Source organism: Loxodonta africana, chromosome 21 (assembly GCF_030014295.1).
Source record: "Loxodonta africana isolate mLoxAfr1 chromosome 21, mLoxAfr1.hap2, whole genome shotgun sequence".
Taxonomy (NCBI): domain Eukaryota; kingdom Metazoa; phylum Chordata; class Mammalia; order Proboscidea; family Elephantidae; genus Loxodonta; species Loxodonta africana.
The window spans coordinates 14,082,240-14,101,361 of NC_087362.1; the positions used below are offsets into that span (position 1 = coordinate 14,082,240).

The 19,122-nt window shown below is 38.6% G+C and overlaps 1 protein-coding gene across 4 annotated transcripts in view; it reads right to left on the bottom strand.

Moving 5' to 3' along the window:
* Positions 1–19,122, bottom strand: part of GALNT7 (polypeptide N-acetylgalactosaminyltransferase 7) — a 140,429-nt gene that overhangs the window by 73,588 nt on the left and 47,719 nt on the right. The window contains exon 2 of one of the 4 annotated variants that reach the window (XM_064273574.1): positions 10,228–10,408. The exons of the other annotated variants lie outside the window; for them this stretch is intronic. The gene's annotated coding sequence lies outside the window, so the exon portion shown is untranslated. The remainder of the gene's footprint in view (positions 1–10,227; positions 10,409–19,122) is intronic. 4 annotated transcript variants of the gene reach the window in all.

Below are 19,122 nucleotides of genomic sequence, written 5' to 3' on the forward strand. Positions count from 1 at the left end.
AGAACTTCTACGTAAGCTCTAGGTGTGGCTCACAGTAGGGTGCACAAGTAAAGTATGACTTTCTGCTAAGAAGAATTATTTGCTGAAAGAAACAGACTACTTTTTAGGAGGGATTCCTTTTTTTTTTTAAGAACCAGACCAGCACACAAACCAAAAGATACCAGAATGGAGACAACAGCATGGCTGGTATCACAGTCACTGTGGTACCAAAAAGGAATTCCGGTCAGCAGTTGTTGTCCCATACATTAGACTGTGGTAGGGTAACCACTAGTCCAAGTTGGAGTAACATACAGTAAACCACTTTGATCCAAACTTACCTTAGGGACTGAAATGCTGACACTCTGGCCTGTGGAGATGTACCTATTGCATAAAAGCTAATGGTTACTCCTTTTCTTTCAAAACTTCCATCTGCTACAATTACAAGTGCTTAGGTGGGTGCTGCAGTTTTAACTGCGAACTAGAAAGATATTACCAGGTTTCTGATGAATCAAAATGTCACTCCTCCTTAACCAGATAAGCAAAATTCCAAGTCCAGTTTTACAGAACAGACCTATAAAATATATAATATGGGCCTATGGGTTTTCTTCTCGGTTATCCTGTACTATACTGAATAAAACTAAAATTAATAGATATCCTCCTAAAATATGGCTATATCATATTTTTGAACACTAAATCATCTAAATAAAAAGGAGATTTCCATTACAAAACAGCCTCCCAATAAATATCATAGTTGTGTGAATAGTTAACTAGTATTTGCAGATTTGAATTTTCATATACACAATTTGGTGTTTTTAAAAGAGGTACCCACCTACATTACCATTTTCTGAAGATCTCTGTGTATCTCGCAGAATGATCATGGTCAACACAGACTATCTAGATATGGCAAGTTTTAAGTCTTGGGTTCTTTCCCTCCAGTTTAACACAAGAAGAGTTGTTTCTTCCCCATCATCATTAGGATGAGATAATGTTGTGATTTGCCAGACTTAAATACACCTACTCCTCACTTATTGACTGTCTCGTTATCCGACATTTTCCATTTACAACAATAGTGAAAAATCTACTACCCAACTGCTTGGCACATTAATGAGGTACATCTGGCATTAATGAATGCTGATATGCAAGGCAAGAGTAACACTGGATGTGATGGTTAAGGTTATCTCTCAACTTGACTGGGGCATGATTCTTAGTGGTTTAGTGGTTATGTAACTATGTTATTTGGCAGTTATGTAATGATGTAGTCATTTTCCATTTTGTGATCTGATGTGATCATCCCCCATTTTCACATAACATCAATATTCGCATAATGACCTGGTCTTTGGAACTTACCATGTCTGTAAGTGAGGAGTGGGTATAATGAGAAATGTACTCAAAATACTATATACTCAGTAGAAATCAACCATTTTTGGGCATTCGACTATTTGTGTTATTGAAGATAACCCCATGATGGTTATCTAAAAATCTACTTCTTCTGAGCGTGAAATGCCTGGAATGAACTCTTAGTATATCCTGGTCCAAGAATCCTTCCTAGTGCCCTCTGGCTGGAGGCCGTGAATTCCCTTTTTAAGCAGAAGGCGAAGGCACCCATAGTCATCCCAGGTGTTTCAAATTCACTCAGGCTTCTTTCTACATGTAAATGATGAAATTTGGGTGCTTAGAGTGGAAAACTCTGCTCCCGTCTCAATATTTAAAAAAAATCATCCAAGAAACCAAACAAGGGTTAAAAAGGTTTCTTCTCACCAGGGCAACTTCTTATTTCAACTTAATATTGTTAAAAATAATGACCCATCAGTACCACATGTTCCACTTCTGGATAATGATTTTCTACTGATGATACCCTAGGTTGTAAATTAGCCAGGGTCCAGTTTTCATGGCCATCTCTATATCAGGTATATACTTCAGAACGTTTATGACACTTAATCTCACTCACATTACTGGACACTGTATATGAGTATACTTTTCTTTTTTGAGGGGGGAGGGAAGCACCCTTTCATTCAGAATTTAGGAAAATCACTTTTCAACTGACAGGAATATTACCTGTATTTCACCAGAATCCAAATTTCACAGACAAGTTTGAATGTCTCCATAGGCTATACATTTACTTAAAGTCTTTCACAGATAATTTTTCCTAAAAAGGAACACTTCTGAAATATAAAAATACTCTACTTTTTAAGTTTGATCTTTTGAATTCTAAATTATTCCAGTGATTGGGTATAGTTTAAAAATATATTTGACAGTAGTGTTACTAAGCATGGGTAATAAGTCCATCCTCAGAACCATATGGTACAATTTTAAACAATTAATCCATCCAAACTAAGGCAGGTATCGAATTGGCTAAAATTATGCTGAAACATACTCTTAAAAAAACCATGTCAATGCATTGTATATTTTAAAGGTATCAAGGTAAATTGTAAATTCCTTACTAATAAAAACTTTCTGTTTTCAGCATATGAAGTAGAATTACAACTGGAAACAGATTTCACACAAAATCTCTCTCTGTATTAACTCTATTATCTCTAACGTTCCATTTTGTGAATGTGAAATTACCATTAAGCACACAGTAGTTCCAGCCAGCAGCTTTAATGGCAGGAGTCACAGCTCCAGGAAACTTCCTCTCACATCTCCTGTGAATATTCGTAAGGCTGCTTTTCCCAAATGGCCTTATCAGTATCTGTTTACATGGTTCTCTCCAGCCAGACTGAGGGCTCTTTGAAGAGCCCCCTACCCCCGCTGCCATAGAGTCAGTTCAGACTCACAGCGACCCTACAGGACAGAGTAGAACTGTCCTCATAGGGTTTTCAAGGAGCAGCTGGTGGATTCAAACTGTTGAAAATTTGGTTAGCAGCCGTAGCTCTTAACCACTACGCCATATTTATCTGTGCATCCCAAGCACCTAGAGCGCAGGAGGTACCCAGGGCATGTCTGTTCATGGACTGAATAAAGGGCGAACACTTAGCGGTGGGTAACCTATTACTATTACTACCTTGCCAAAATAAAAATGACTGGGGCTCCATTATCTTATGCCGCCTCTTGGCTTGGTTTAAACTAGCACTTTGAGAATCCAAATGAGACAACTGAAAACATTACTTTCCCTACAAATCTAAAATTTGAATAATCCTTTTTTTTTTTTTTAGTTTCTTCTCATCTTCAGATTTGGATAAATCATGTCTGGAAGTGCAATTTGGTATTTCATGGAAAACAAGTACTGTATTTAAGAAAAAGTAAATCTGCTAGTGTTAGTCCTCTACTCCAATTTATCTTGGAAACCATTTCTTGCCAAATTTGGTCCTTGTTGCAAAACAGTAATTGACTAGAGATTTTAAATCAGGTCAAAAAAATATCAGGTAATACCTGAGGAGGAACAAATTAAAAGAAGAAACGGGCAATTAAAGGACGTTAATGTCTACAATAGAAAAATAAACAACAAACTGATTATCCTTTTACAAAAAAACTTTTATTCATAGGACTATTTAATGGCCCCGATCAGTTATTCTCATAGACAACCAAGAAGCCTATGAGACACATGAAATTTATCATATTTAGGAAATCCAAATAACTTTTTTCCCAGAGACTTTAAGAAAGATTCATGATTTAGCTCATGAGCTAAATCATATTTCAGAGATTTAAAAAATCTTTCTTATGTGAATATTTTTAACACTAAACCTTTAGTTGCTTTCAAATGAATCTTAAGAATCAAACATAAGCATTACATGGATGATCAATGAAAAATCTTTTCATGCATATTTCAAAAGATGATGAAGCCATATGTGTCAATTTCTGTGGCAGGAGCTCAGAGGCCAGGGCAATGGCTCTAAGCACAAGCATACCTGTGGCATTTAAAAGGCCCACCTTCCACAGGTAGTGAAGGGTATGTGATGACACCTTCTAGAAACCATGGAAGGCTACAGTTGGCACATCTTAACTCTCCTTTGCTTGGGAACTAAGGAATTACTGAATTTAAAAAAAAAAAAAGAAAGCTCCTAAGTAGCATTTTCATTCTAAAGATAATACATAATATGTTACACAAAATATTTCAGTGAAACTGTCAATATGGTACCTTGTCATCCCTACAAAACAACCTGTCTAAAAATAAGAAAGGTGCTGGGAAAAGAGTGAAGAGAAAAAAACAAAAGCAAAGCAATGAAAAATTATAAAATAAAACCTGTGAAGATTTTTTAAGCACATGAATAATTTATATATGCACATATATTATGTATGCACATGGGGATGGGAAATGTACATTTTAAGTCCAAACAGCTTATAAAAAACCCAGAAACCAAATAGCTTAGTAGGATAAAAATCAGAAATTAACTCTGCTGAATAGACCCCTCAAAAGAATAAGCACAGCATTGCATCAGGTGGAGAAGAGAAGAACTACTTAAAATCTGAATTTACTGAAAATAAGGTCACATCTGCTCCTTTCCTGCCCACTCACACAATGTTCTGGAACTTTCTTTCAGCTTGTGCCAGTCAGCACTGCTTCCTTACCTAGAAGAGGTTAGACTCTCTCTTTACTTTCTTTCCTTCATCATCTTAAAAATACTTCAAAAGAGCAATCCCAACATCAACCCCTGGGGACCCCACTGTTAATACTTCCTTATTCTGGGAAGCACTTATTTCTTCCTGTGCTTTGATTCTTATTTCCAATATGACAAGGCCTTTGATAATCTAAGACCAGCCAAAATCCAGCCTACACTTTAATTCCTAATCCTCCCTCCCATCTGGCAATCCCCGTGACACCACATCATGATTGCTAAATCTTCCTGAAGACCTTATGGGAAATTATGTCATCAATAGAATCATCGATAATTCTTACAACACTGAGGAAAAAAATTTTATTGAGTGACAGCAGAATGAGGTCAGATGTGGTATTTCTGTTGGGAGAGAATGTTTGTAATACCTTTTTGAAAACGGAAGAGCAATATCCTATTATCCCTCTAGGGGAGAAATTCGAGAATGAATAGGGCACTCCCACATGAAGTGTTAGTACTCTCCGCAGCTGGAAATGCATAAAACAGCTTTTCCTCTAGTGCCTTCTTGCTTTGCCCTGAAGCTTGGCTTTCATAACAGCTCATAAAACTATTGTAATTTGGGGCTTTAGAACACACTAAATTTGATTGGTATAATCGTTTGCAAATCTGGAAAAAAAAAATCATCCCAAGAAATAAAATACCTCAAAGTTTTCAGGGCAGAAATACTATCTTAAAGTGTAGAACAACATTTTACTACCATGTCATGACTAGAAATCCATTTTAGGAGGGTGTGACAGGAAAACCTAACTATGTGAGACAGAAAAAATACATTCAAAGTAGATCAAGGTTATTTTTGTAATAAACTTTTTGACATTTTCGTTTTCAACGATCAACAGGCCTGATCTTAAGAGGGAATGCTTATCCAACAATGTGCCATTTGGCATTCAGGTTAGTGTTTGTTTGCATCATTAAAAAATAAAAGGATCGTCCTTTTAGTTATCCAAATATTTACTAAAGGTCTACTCCATGCCAAGAACTACAAAGTGCTAAGTTATAGAAAAAGTGACTTGATCTAGGTTTTGAAAACAGCAGACTCTGCTCCCCAGCACACAGTTGGTAGAGTGTTTGGTAGGAATGGAGGAGAGGATGGGAAATGGGGCTAGGATGGGAAGTGGGGCACAAAAGCATAAAAGAAAGTAGAATGCTAAGGAAACTCCAAATAGTTTGGTATAATGAGTTGCAAGGGCTATATGGTGAGGTAGCAGTAGAAGAGACTTGAGATGCTGGCATGCCTTAGAGTCCCCATAAGAACAGTCAGGAAGTTTAGACTTCATTTTGTCAGAAATGGGAGTCACCAGAGGGGAGCATGACAGATCAGAGCTGAATTTTGGGATGAGTATTCTGAGGGAGAAAATGAATAGGAAGAGAAGCCAAGACATTTTCAGAGGGATAAGAAAACAATCAAAAATAAAATACTATAGAAGCTGATGAGGGAGAGGATTTCAAGAAAGAAGAAGTGGTCAACAGGAATAAAAGCTGTAGGTGTGATGTTATATTAACGAGAATGACAAGTCCTGAAGGTGCAGGCTAGCTAGGGAAGTATGTTAGTCTCCGTTCTGCAGCATGAAGTCATTCATCAGCTCTGGGACACAGCATTGGCAGAGGCCCGAGGAGTGTGGACTTTCAAAGGCCTCAGAATGCCTCACAATGATCTCCTACCCAGCTGTACATGGGGATATTATAGCATTTTGTACTCATCTAGAGTCTAAGAGAGTCCAAGAGGCATTCCTGTGATCCTTTAGTTGTTCTGCCCTTGTCATTCTTTCCTCTGAAATGTTAAAGTGATGGACTCAACAATTCATGTATGCATATATTTATTTATTCATCAAATATTTCTGAAGTATCTACTATGTACTGGGTTACATGCACAAAAACAGACATGGGCCTGTCCTCATGCAGCTTGCATTTCAGTGGAACAGACCAATAATCAAATAATTGCGAAAAAAAGACCAGACTTACTGGTCTGATGGAGACTGAAGAAACCCGAGAGCATGGCACCTGCCCAGCCCAGTGCCCTCAAGTCGATTCCGACTCCTGAACACCCTTTTAACTCAGAACTGAAGTCACTCCTGAGGTTCACCCTTTTGCCATTAGACAGGCCTATAAAACAAACGATAATACATGTAGCTCAACCATGGATACAAGGCTAAATGGGCACACCAGCCCAGGGGCAAGGAGGAGAAGGCAGGAGGGAACAGGAAAGCTGGACAAATGGAAATGGGGAACCCAAGGTGAAGAAGAGGAGAGTGTTGACAAGTCACGGGATTGGCAACCAATGTCACAAAACAGTCTGTGTATTAATTGTTCAATTAGAAACTAATTTGTTCTGTAAACCTTCATCTAAAGCAAAAAAAAAAAAAAAAAAAGATCACACAAACATTGTATGGTAAGAGCCTTTAAGGAGGGTTGATATAAACTAGGAAGTTACGGAAGGCTTCCTTGAGAATGAGTATACTGCTGAGCAGAGATCTTAAGAGTGAGAAGTTAATGAGGCAAGCGAAGAGGGAAGAGTATTCCCGGTAGAGAGCAGTGCTGTAAGAAGTCCCTGTAGTGCATGGTTGGAGTGTGAAGAGTTGGGGGCCTGGTGCCAGACGAGTCATCATGAAGACAGGTCGCGACCACATCAAGCAGGGTCTGGTGTATGTGGTAAGGAGTTCCGTCTTAATATGAGAGCAGTGAGAAGCCAGTTAATAGTTTTAGTGCACCTGGAAGGGAAAGTACGTTTTGAAAGGAACACTTTGGCTGAGGAGTAGAAGAGACTGGAGGGAGTCCAGAGTGGATGAGGAATAGATCAGTTAGTTGCCTGAGAAACTGTCTGTGGTAGCCTGTAAGAGCATCTTGGTGTGTGGGGGGGGGGGGGGGCGGGGAGGAAAAGGGAGTAGGAGAGGGAGGAAGGGAGGAAGAAAAAGAGCAAGCGGTGGATAAATTCCAGGGTTAATTAGGAAGTAAAATCATCAAATGTGATGATGGCCCGGATGTGGGTGGGGAAGAAGAGGGAGGTGTCAGGCTGACTCTACCATTTCTAACTGGTAAAACTTGATGCTGTTCACTGAGAGAAGGGACACTGAAAAAAACAGAATTGAAGATCATGAAGGAAACCCTGGTGGCGTAGTGCTTAAGTGCTATGGCTGCTAACCAAAGGGTCAGCAGTTTGAATCCGCCAGGCGCTCCCTGGAAACTCTATGGGGCAGTTCTCATGAATTCATTTTGGGATATGCTTTCTTTTTGAGTTTGAGGTGCTTCTGAAATACCCAAAAGGAGATGGAAACATGGACTCTGGATCTCAACAAAGAGCTCTGGGAGGAAGGATGTAAATTTGACAGACATCTTTATGGAGATAATAACTGAAAGATGGATCTGGATGAGACTATCTATGGAGAGATTATAAAGTGAGGAGAGAAGAGGGCCTTGGACCCCACCTTGAGGAATCCAACCCTTAAAAGATTGGTAAAAGAGGGCAAAACTGCCAAGGAGCTAGAGGTCTGGCCCAATATGCAGGAAGAAAACCAAAAAGTGTGTTTAAGACAGAAGGAATGGCAGACAGTGTCTGATGCTGTTTAGAAGCCAGGTGAGATGAGGACTGGGTCTGGTGACGTGAACAGACTGAAAACCTTAGTGAGAGCTGTTTTTGTGGTGTAATGGAGCAAGCCAGAATACACATTTGTAACAAGTTTCTGTGAAGGGAAGAATGGAGATGGAGGGAGAAGTAGCTGGAGCAAGGAGTTTTGTTTTTAATTCAATAGTTTTAAGCATTTTTAAAAGCTAAAGGCATGAGAAAGATTTAATACCTGTGTGAGAGAGAGGGTAACTGAGGGTAGAAAGCTCCTGAGAATGTGGGAGGGGATGTAAGCCAAAGCAGAGATAGAGAAGTGGCCAGGTCTGAAGGAGGACAACCCCTCACTGTATTAGGAGCAATGGAAGGTACTGACACAGGCATGCTCCTCTTCCTCCACCCCACAGGGGGCCTCCAGATCCAAACCCTCATCCCTGCCATCTAAATCGTTCCCACAGTCTCTTCATTTCTGCCTTCCAATCCTTCCCCATTTAAACCTCTCTACATCCTGCCTTTAGGCTTACCTCTGTTAGACACTGCTTTCACGGCACATGTTAGGGATTTAAAAAATAAAAACTTGACAGACTCTCAACAGACTTTTAATATACCAGGTTCCAACTCCTCTGCCTGGCATTCGGTGTCACACTCTGTGTACTCACTCCAGCTGTCCTGTTACTCTTTAGTCTACTGTGTCCCTTCAGGAGAGCATAAAAAACCATGCTCTGCCTTGCCTCAGGGGCTTGGCTCACCTTACCAACCTCAGCCTACAGCATGGCCCTTCTTTCCTCCTTTCTTTCTAGGTTCACTTCCAATTCCGTTTCTAAAGATCCAGCCTCTTCCATCTACCTCAGTTCCAGTGATTTTCCCCCTTTTTATGCATTTCTACTCTTTAATACTTTTATAATTCTCTAGCTGTCCTATATGTTAGGTTTTCTTCTTCACCCAAACTAAAAGCTCTAGTTGAAGAGAGCCTTGTGTCTTCTGCTCCTTTTGCATGTCAAGTTTCTATTATGTACCCATTTTCCTAAACTCGCTCCCATTTCTATTTTTTTTTAATCCCTAGCCCCACATAGAAAATAGTAATGCTTATTCAATAGGAAATATGATGTCTCCTGGGCTTCAAGTTTCTAAGGGATGGCGTGCCTTATATTTTTAAAACGGATTTTGAAAGGGCAGCAATGCAAACTTTAAAGTGCTCCTTCAACACATTACAGGTGTATTTTTGCCAACTACTTAAACCAAGGAATTAGTCAATTCTGACACTCTACACAATGAGATTTGCCTTGTCAAAGGTATTTTTGGTCCTTCAGCATGTTAGATTATGATTTCCCCTGACAATATGTGAAATAAGGGGGAAACATTTTAAACTAATCTTATACAAAGAATTAAATTAGCTCATAAGTAAAGACTAAAGTGCTTTTGGTCTTATGTTAAGCTGATTCTTCTGACTGACTTACCACTGTGAATTCTGAGCTGCTCAAACCAACACTGAAGAATACTCTTACCTTCTTGTGACCAAAAGTATTGCTATGACCATGGAATATGACCAAATTAACCACCAAGCCTCCATGACTATGGTTTTATTAATATTCTACTCTAACCAAAAACTAATCAAGTGCTTGATGCCACGAAGATGGCAGAAGAAGAGTTACACCAGCACAGAGGAACCTTATATTTCTCAAGACTTGCTACCTATACCAAAGACCAGAGTTCCACTTTTACCCGCTTCCTTAGTATACAGATGTATCACTTAGGGAAAGGAAGGAAAAAATCTCACTCACAGGGTACTTAGCCACAAGTAAAACACTCTGTTTCCTAGGATACATAGGGGCGCTCGCTATGAAGTCCAAGGGGAGGAACAGGAGTCAAGCCACTACTTTAACAGAGAGTGACACAGACGCTGTCCTAATTTAATCTCTGAGTTACCATGTAATGGAGAAACAGATTACACTTATCTTAGAGCATTAAAATATGATGCAGTTAACTTAAAATTAACTTTCCATTTCTTCATCTTACTAACCACCACCTTTGGGTATTAAAAGAAAAGGTCTAATTTAATCATAATGTTCATAGCACTTATATTTTTTCTAAAACACCTTATAAACAATTAGAGGGATAATTTCATTTCAAGTAACTTTTCCCTACTTTGAGGGAAGGAAACACAATAGCTGTTCAGCAATATGCAGCAACTCTGAATGGGCTGAGAGGAACCAGTCAGTCACGTCCACCTAGTTCAGATCGTCTGCCACATTCCCACCAATCTCCATCGGGCACATCACAGGTAGAAGGTGCTGTGGTACACGTGAAATGTAGTATCCTCTTGCAACTAAAGTTAAAATTTTGCAAAATAAATAAATGAATGCGTAGTACTTGGAATGACCAAGCCTAACCAAGTAACTCAATTTTACTTTGTATTTACTTTTGATGACCCTAAGTCATTCAACTGTTTGTTCTCTATTAAAAAGGTTCCCTTATTTTATCCAGTACAATGAGGAGAGGTGACAAATTTATCTTGATATCTATGGAGGAAGAGAAAAGATGGCCTGATGTTACTGAAGACCACCTGCTGAGCTGTCAACGGAAAGCATGGTTAAACTTAGTCCCACCTAGAACAGAATCTTTGAAGGTTAATCAGAAAAATGAAAGATAAAAGCAGTGCTAAACTCATTTTTTTACTCACGGTGTTTTATCAAGTACCAGTTTTCCATGATGATGATGACAATGATAATGAGGAAGATGATGACAGAGTGAGGAGGAAGTAAAAGAAGCTCATCTAGTACTGAATTCTTACAATGCACCAAGCACTATTCTAAGTGTATCTCACCTATTGTTCTTAATCCTTGCAATAACACTTTGCACTAGGTATAGTTATCACCTCCACTTTACAGATGAAGAAACTGAGGCACATAGTTTAAGTAACTTGCACAAAGCCATACAACAAGGAGGAGGCAGAGCCAGGATTAAAACCCAGGCTTCCACAGCCCATGTTTTTAACTATTGCATTTTACTATCTCCATGGAAGAAGATGTCCACAAGTATTTCATATCTTATATCAGAATTTCTATGGAATTTTCACCTATATCAGTTGGTAGATGTCTTCAAGAATTTTAAAATGCCAATACCACAGTAAATTTCTTAGTATCACCGTTAAAGTTACAGTTCATTTCAATAAGAAATTTCCTTTACAATGCATTTAACCAGAAATACAATGATATTAACTAGAAAGAGCAGTAAAATCATTCCGAAGGGCTATTTTAATAGAATTAAATTCTGAAAACCCAATCAGTATTTCAAAAAAGTAGTGCTGACTTATTATGATGCCCATTAGCCTAGGCAAATATATAGAAAAACATAATTTACCTTAGAATGACATACTCATGGAATTTTTGAAAACTGATTTTCTACAGAGAAAAATAGAAAGAAATTATTTTCAGGTAGTCACCATGGCACATAGGAAACTTCAACTGAGCTGATTTCACAGAAAAAAGAATGTTTTTTTAAAAATCTACCACTTATCAGCTGCTGACAAATAACGAAGTAAATAAAAAGGTTTTTCAAACTGACACTGAGGAAAACTTGCTGTTGTTTTCTCTTCCTAAGGCATTTTAGTGAGGCCCTGGTGGCACAGTGGTTAAAAAGCTCAGCTGCTAACCAAAAGGTCAGCACTTTGAATCCATCAGCTGCTCCTTAGAAACCCTATGGGGCAGTTCTACTCTGTCCTATAGGGTCGCGGTGAGTCAAACTGACTCGACGGCAATGGGTTTTTAAGGCACGTTAGTGTTCATGTCTCACTAGGATCATATTTTCAACAAACTTCTTATGTATCTGCCTCAGGCTATGTTCGCTGCTAGGCTTCTAGAAAGTAGAAAAGCTGTAATGCCCACAAGAGGTACAAACTCTCTTTTTATAAATGTGCATCAGTGGTTCTTTAGGTTTTTGGGTTTACAAAGATCTCAGACCCTCTTCTAGAAAAATAAGGTACACACAATATAATGCGGGTAGCTTCTTCACAGACCCATCTGGATGTACATATTAAAATCCTTGGAAGTACTGATTCCTCTTGATCACAAAATTTCCAACCTGAGAATATATTCTAGGGAGATAATTCTAATTATAGACTAAAACATGATGCATAATTGTTCACTGAAGCATATAACAGCAAAAATACTAGAAACACTGAACGTCTACAATAAGCAAACAGTCAAGAAAATTATGCTGCACTTGTGTAACTGAACAGCACACAACTGCTAAGGATAATGCTTATGAAAAACAATGTTTGCAGAAAATTCTTATGATAAAATGTTAATATTTCTAAAACAGGATTATAGATATTTTATATCCATACTGCTTATACCATATAACCTCAAAAATGCAAAAACAAAAAAACAGGCAGAGAAATTACTCAAAGGGAAGAAACAAAATTTATTTCCGGTAGTGAGATTTCAGGTGATATTTTTCTCATCTCTTGGTTTTCCTTATTTGCTGTATAGAGCATTTGTTTATATAAAATCTTTTAAAATTAAGTTTTCTGTTAAATTTGTTAAAAAAATGCTTTTATTCAGGAAAAAATAATTGACCTTTCAAGACAGTTTTATGGCTTGAGATTTTTTTTCCATAAGGAAGTTCTGTAACACAGTCAGCTATAAAACTTGCTAACTGCTTAAGAGGTCACTAAGGAGCCCTGGTGGTGCAGTGGTTAAGCACCTGGCTGCCAACCAAATGATCAACAGTTCAAACCCACCAGGCTTCGTGGAAGAAGGATGTGGCAGTCCGCTTCCGTAAAGATTTCCAGTCTTGGAAACCCTATGAGGCAGTTCTACTCTGTCCTGCAGGGTGGCTATGAGTCAGAATTGACTCGGTGGCAGCGGGTTTGGTTTTTTTGTTTTAAAGAGGTCACTGTGTGTAACTGAAGGATAAAACAAAGAGAGACTACATGAGACACAGAGCTGAGAGAAACCTCAGAGAAAGAACACCTATGGCCACAAAAAGGTTAGGATGAAAGTCCATGCCCAGGGGATAGCTAGGAATATTTTTCATTTGACAGCACAACCAAATTTAAATAGCATAAAAAAAAAAAAAGCAGCTTTAGTAAATACAACATACACAACAGAGAATATGATGACTTCAATTATTAATCAGTTATCAATCACTTAAAAGCAAAGAAAAAAGAACTATATGAATGTCATCTTCTAAAATGAGACATTCAAGAGGTAGAAGGCCAACTCTTAACACTGCACAGCACTTTATACGAAAACGCAAATCGCTTTTTCAGCAAGGAGAAAACAAATGTGTTACATTTCACTCTCCACTTCTCTCTCCTACTTACACTTCTTCCAAGTTCAATCTTCAAGATACTTCTTCAAAGGAAGTTAAAAAATTAAAAAAGCAAAGGAAGTTAATTTGGAAGTTTTGATTTCTCTCCACAGCAGCAGACAAAATTAGTAAATTACAAAAAAAAAAAGGAATTTAAAGGATTGGTTGGATTTTAGCATTAATTTTAGGGTCTTATTGGAAACCCTGGTGGCATAGTGGTTAGGTGCTACGGCTGCTAATCAAAGGGTCGGCAGTTCAAATCCGCCAGGCGCTCCTTGGAAACTCTATGGAGCAGTTCTACTCTGTCCTATAGGGTAGCTATGGGTCGGAACCTACTTGATGGCACTGGGTTTGGTTTTTGGTATTCATTTCCGACTCATAGTGACCCTAAAGGGCAGAGCAGAACTGCCCCACAGAGTTTCCAAGGAGCACCTGGAGGATTTGAACTGCTAACCCCTTGGTTAGCAGCTGTAGCACTTACCCACTACGCCACCAGGGTTTCCATAGGGTCGCTGTGAGTTGGAATCAGTGCAACGGCAACAAGTTTGGTTTTGGTTATTTATTTATTTATTTGCTTATTATACTGCTTTTTAACCACATATCTAAGTACATTTGACATACATATAACTTTAAAGCATTTCCTTTCTAATTTATAAAAATATTAGAAAGCAAACGAATTATGTTGCTGGGTGCCAAACTTCAGTATTCTCAGAAATGATTTACTTTTAAAGACTATAGAGCAGGCATACTGCATTTGGAGATCTTCCCATCAAACTCAAGGCCAAATATACTCCAAAAGCAAGAAAATTATAAATACCACATTTACAACATATAGCCTGAACTAATTCAAATGAATCAGATATCTCTTTTGCTGAGAGCACTTAATTCCATATACAAGGGGCGAGGTAAACCAAGGAGGAGGTTGTAGAGGTCAGTTGTCAGCGGCACCGTATTTCCAGCCTGCACTGTGGTTGTCGTTAGGTGCGTCTGAGTTGGTTCTGACTTGTAGCGACTCTATATACAACAGAGCGAAACACTGCCCGGTCCCACGCCATTCTCACGATCGTTGTTATGCTTGAGCCCACTGTTGCAGCCACTGTGTCGATGCATCTCATCAAGGGTCTTCCTCTTTTTTGCTGACCCTCCACTTTACCAAGCATGATGTCCTTCTCCAGGGATTGGTCCCTTCTGATAACGAGTCCAAAGTATGTTAGATGTAATCTTGCCATCACTGCCTCTAAGGAGCATTCTGGTTGTACTTCCTCCAAGACAGATTTGTTCACTCCTCCGGCAGTCCATGGTACAATCTATATCCTTCGCCACCACCACAATTCAAAGGGGTTAATTCTTCAGTCTTCCTTCTTCGTTGTACAGCTTTTTCATGCATTAGCAAGCCCAAAGGAACAGGTGGAGTGGATCTCTGTGTAGTGAGGGTGACAGACAGCACAGCCCTTCTGCCTCCAAGTTCATACAAAGGAAAGGGCTGAAGCTGAATGACCTTCCTCACCAGAAAAATCACAGCTGAAGGACAGATTTTGAGTGTGACAGAGAGTGCTTTGAAAAAATAAGGGAAAAATTTTGATTTAGTGAGATCTACTCCACATATGAGATCTACTCCAAATATGGTAAGTAAAGGGGGAAAAATTAGGCATTTACCCTGACTTTTTAGAAGGAACTGTAGTTCATCGACATTTGATGTTCGTCTTTACAGAAGAATGTCAGGTAACCAGTGTAGAAGGAACAACAGATTCTAGGAGGGATAAATGAACTCTTAAACCTTTAGGTAAAATGTGTGCGGGATATTCACGTGGTACCAAAGTATCATGTCACACACATTTGCTGCTTCTAAAGAAGAGATATGGCGGTTACCACCACAAACAGGTGATCAAATAGCATCATTAATAATCGAACCATCTGCTATAAGGTGCCTCTTAATGTGATGTAATCTGAAGTACACACATCATAGAAGTATTGTTATCAAGTATCTTTTACCTAAGTCAAACCAAGCCTAGACCTGACTTCCCATTTTCAGAGAATCAGGGGACGGTGGGACAAGTTAAACGGCACCACAAGGAAACAGACAAATCCAGAAAGTGGAACATGCTACAGGACATGTGGCCTAGTTATATCAAAGAGTCAGTATTTCTCTCTCTCTCTCTCACACACACACACAGACACACACACACAGTGGGAGGACTGTTTTTAGATTTAAAAAGGCTAAAGAGAGGTGACAACCAAGTTCAATGCATGTACCTTGACTGGATCTTAGTTTTAAAACTAGAAGGTATTTCCATAGGTATTCAGTGTACTGTTTTTAACTTTTTGTACAGTTGAAGAAAATTTTCCTTATTAAAAATTTGAGGAAAAATAATGTATTTTTTCAAAGTTCAAGAGATTCTGATGGTCATTTAGTTAGACAAATTCTGGACTAGAGGTATCATTTAAGGGAGCTAGGTTTACTCCAAAACAAAGTAAAGGAATTCCTAGAGAAAGGATACACAAAAGAACAGTGTGTAATTCTTTTTAACTTAATAATAACGTTTTTATTCTAGAATTACAGAATCGTTTTACATGAGCGCTAGCACGAGCTGCTTCTCTGGGGTCAAAGTTAAATTACAGACACAATTCAAGCTTAGAAATCTTGGTGGGATGCGGAGGTGGCATGGGATTTTTTTTTAATTTTAAGTTGATTCTCACTGTTAAGAAAATTATACTACTATTGTCCAAACAAACAAAAAGGCCCAGAGTCAGGAACTAGCAGTCTGATGCTTTGACCTTAAAAAATCAAACCTGTTGGCGTCCAGTCGGTTCTGACCACCTTAGCAGCTATTTTATCTAAAAGATTTATGGGGGTCAGTGATAGAAGGGAATCGGTCTCAGCTCTAAAATAAAACCGAAACCAAACCCGTTGCCGTGGGGTCGATTCCAAGTCATAGCGACCCTTTAGAAAACAGCAGAACTGCCCCACACGGTTTCCAGGGGGGAGCTGGTGGATTTGAACTGCCATATTTTGGGTTAGTACCCAAGCTCCTAACCACCGAGCCACCAGGGCCTCTCCTTTGCATTAAAGTGAGGCTAAGTAAGAACCATACACGCCTGTTCTGACTTAGCTACAAATTCAACTTAAAGATTCACTTAGAAACGGATCTCGTTCGTAACCCAGGGACTGCCTGTAACATTTTAAGAAGGAATGAGGATAGTTTAAAATTTCTAAGAAAGTGTCCAGAATGTATAAATTTTTACTGTTTCTTACCTACAATTTTTAAAAATCCTATTTAAGAACAAACCAATACTAAGCTCTGATCTCTAAAAAATAAAAAAACTGATCTCTACACCTCTGCATATCCTAGGTATTTCATATAAATGAGATCATACAATACTTGTCCTTTTGTGATTGACTTACTCCAGGGCAAGGTGGAGGAAGAGTCATTGTTCAGGAAGCATTGAGTTTCTGCTAATAGCGATTTGGCAGTAGGTAGTTTTTTTTTTTTTATCTGTGATGGTTGCACAGCATGATTGATGTAATTGGTGTCACTGAACTGTACATATGAAAAATGCTGAATTTGTAAATGTTGTTATCTATACTTTTACAACAACTTAAAACATACACACACAAACCAATACCAAACGTAACTATGGTGTATAAGACCAAAAAAAAACAAACCCACTGCTGTCGAGTCAATTCCGATTCATAGCCACTCTGTAGGACAGAGTAAAGCTGCCCCATAGAGTTTCCAAGGAGCAGTGCCTGGCGGATTTGAACTGTCGACCTTTGGTTAGCAGCCGCAGATTACTAAAATAATGTTGAGGTCTTCTTTGTGAAACAAACACTCCATTCATGCAAACGTTTATTGAGGGACTGCTAACCACGAATACGTGGGCCAATGCCTCAGAACTGTAAACAGCACAACTGTGGAAACACAGAAGGTAAGAGGCAGCACTTGGAAACTTCACGGCAACCTGACAGCTTAATCGTGTGCCTTCTGAATCTAATTTGGGCTTATATTTTACATGCTTTTTTAAAATTACCTTTTTCTAATAATTCATTTTAATTGTATTTTACAGAAGTATTGATCTGTGACTGAGTAGAAATTCAAAACAAAACAAACACACACACAAAAAAACCCAAATAGTCCTGAGGATGGCGCAGGACCAGATATTGTTTCATTCTGTCGAATGTAGGGTTGCTATGAGTCAGAACCGACTCAATGGCACCTAACAACAACACTGGACACTATCAAAGGAACCTTGGTGTCGCACTGGTTAATCTCTCAGCTGTTAATGAAAAGGTTGGTGGTTCGAATCCACCAGCTGCTCTGAGGGAGAAAGATGTGGTGTTCTGCTTCTTTAAAGATTTACAGCCTTGGAAACCCTAAGGGGCAGTTATACTCAACCTATAGGGTCACTATGATTTGGAATCATGTTAATGGCAATGGGTTTGGTTTCTTTGGGTTTGGACACTATCAATCCTTCTACAGTCAACACAACGTGAATAATAATGCTCAAACTAAAAGCAAACAGAAAATGTAAGTGGCTGAGAAACCTGTATAAATTGCTGCTTTTATTTAGAGTACAGCCATGCACCGCATAGCATCCATTCAGGTAACATCCGACTGCATATATGTCTGTGATCCCATAAGATTATAACAGAGTTCAAAAATTTGGATCAGAGAACAGGATGTAGTGGACGTATCTAATGCCAGTTAGTCAAATGCTTGTCTTAGTATACAGTTTTCCTTTCTATGCATAAAAAACGTTAAAGAAACACTTCCAGATACACTATAACATCTTTATCATAATGATATAGTAATAACAGTAATTATACTATGGACTGCCAAAAGAATGAACAGGTCTGTCTTGGAAGAAGTACAGCCAAAATGCTCCTTAGAACCAAGGATGGCAAGACTTTGTCTCACATATTTTGGACATGTTGTCAGAAGGCATCAGTCCCTGGAAAAGGACATCATGCTATGAGTCAGCACCTAATAACAACACCACAGTAACAATGACGTTTTGATGCGTGTCACAAAGTAGAACTGGTTTGTTGTTATAAACCATTGTATGTACTTCAAATTTTTAACATAATAGGATTTATGGAGGTTGGTTCCTAACTACGGGTTTTACATAAGTCAGATGTTCACAACCCACGGACTGCCTGTATATAATATGGTGTTCATACAATGTCCAAATCACATAATGGCCTATATTTCACAAAACATATCATGGACATTAAGTGACACACAACTGTACTTGTACATAAAGAATTTCTTTCAAACAATTCCCCATTAAAACATACACACACACACACACACACCCTTCTCAGTGGCCACTGCTGGGTGTTGTTTCTATAGTAAAGAAAACAAAACAGGGAGAATCTTAGTTAAGTATGATACTATCTTGTCCTCCAAATCAAAAAAATCCTCTCAAATTCACTTTAAGATATAGCTTTTTACCTTTTCAAAAAACCTCAAGTTTATTCAATCAGAGTAGTAGTAGACTAAAACTACCCCCTTCCCCCAATTCTAACAATTTTTTCTAAGCCTGGGGAATTGAATAAGGTTCATTTTTTATATCTGGAGCCACATTTCACTGAAAAATGAAATGACTTCTAACCTACACAAAATGTCTATACTAACATTTGAGGGCAAACCAGAGTCTTTATCTTCGTTATCATTTAAACTTTTAAAGAAACTCTGCCAAGCCCATTGAATAGCACAGGAATTAGAA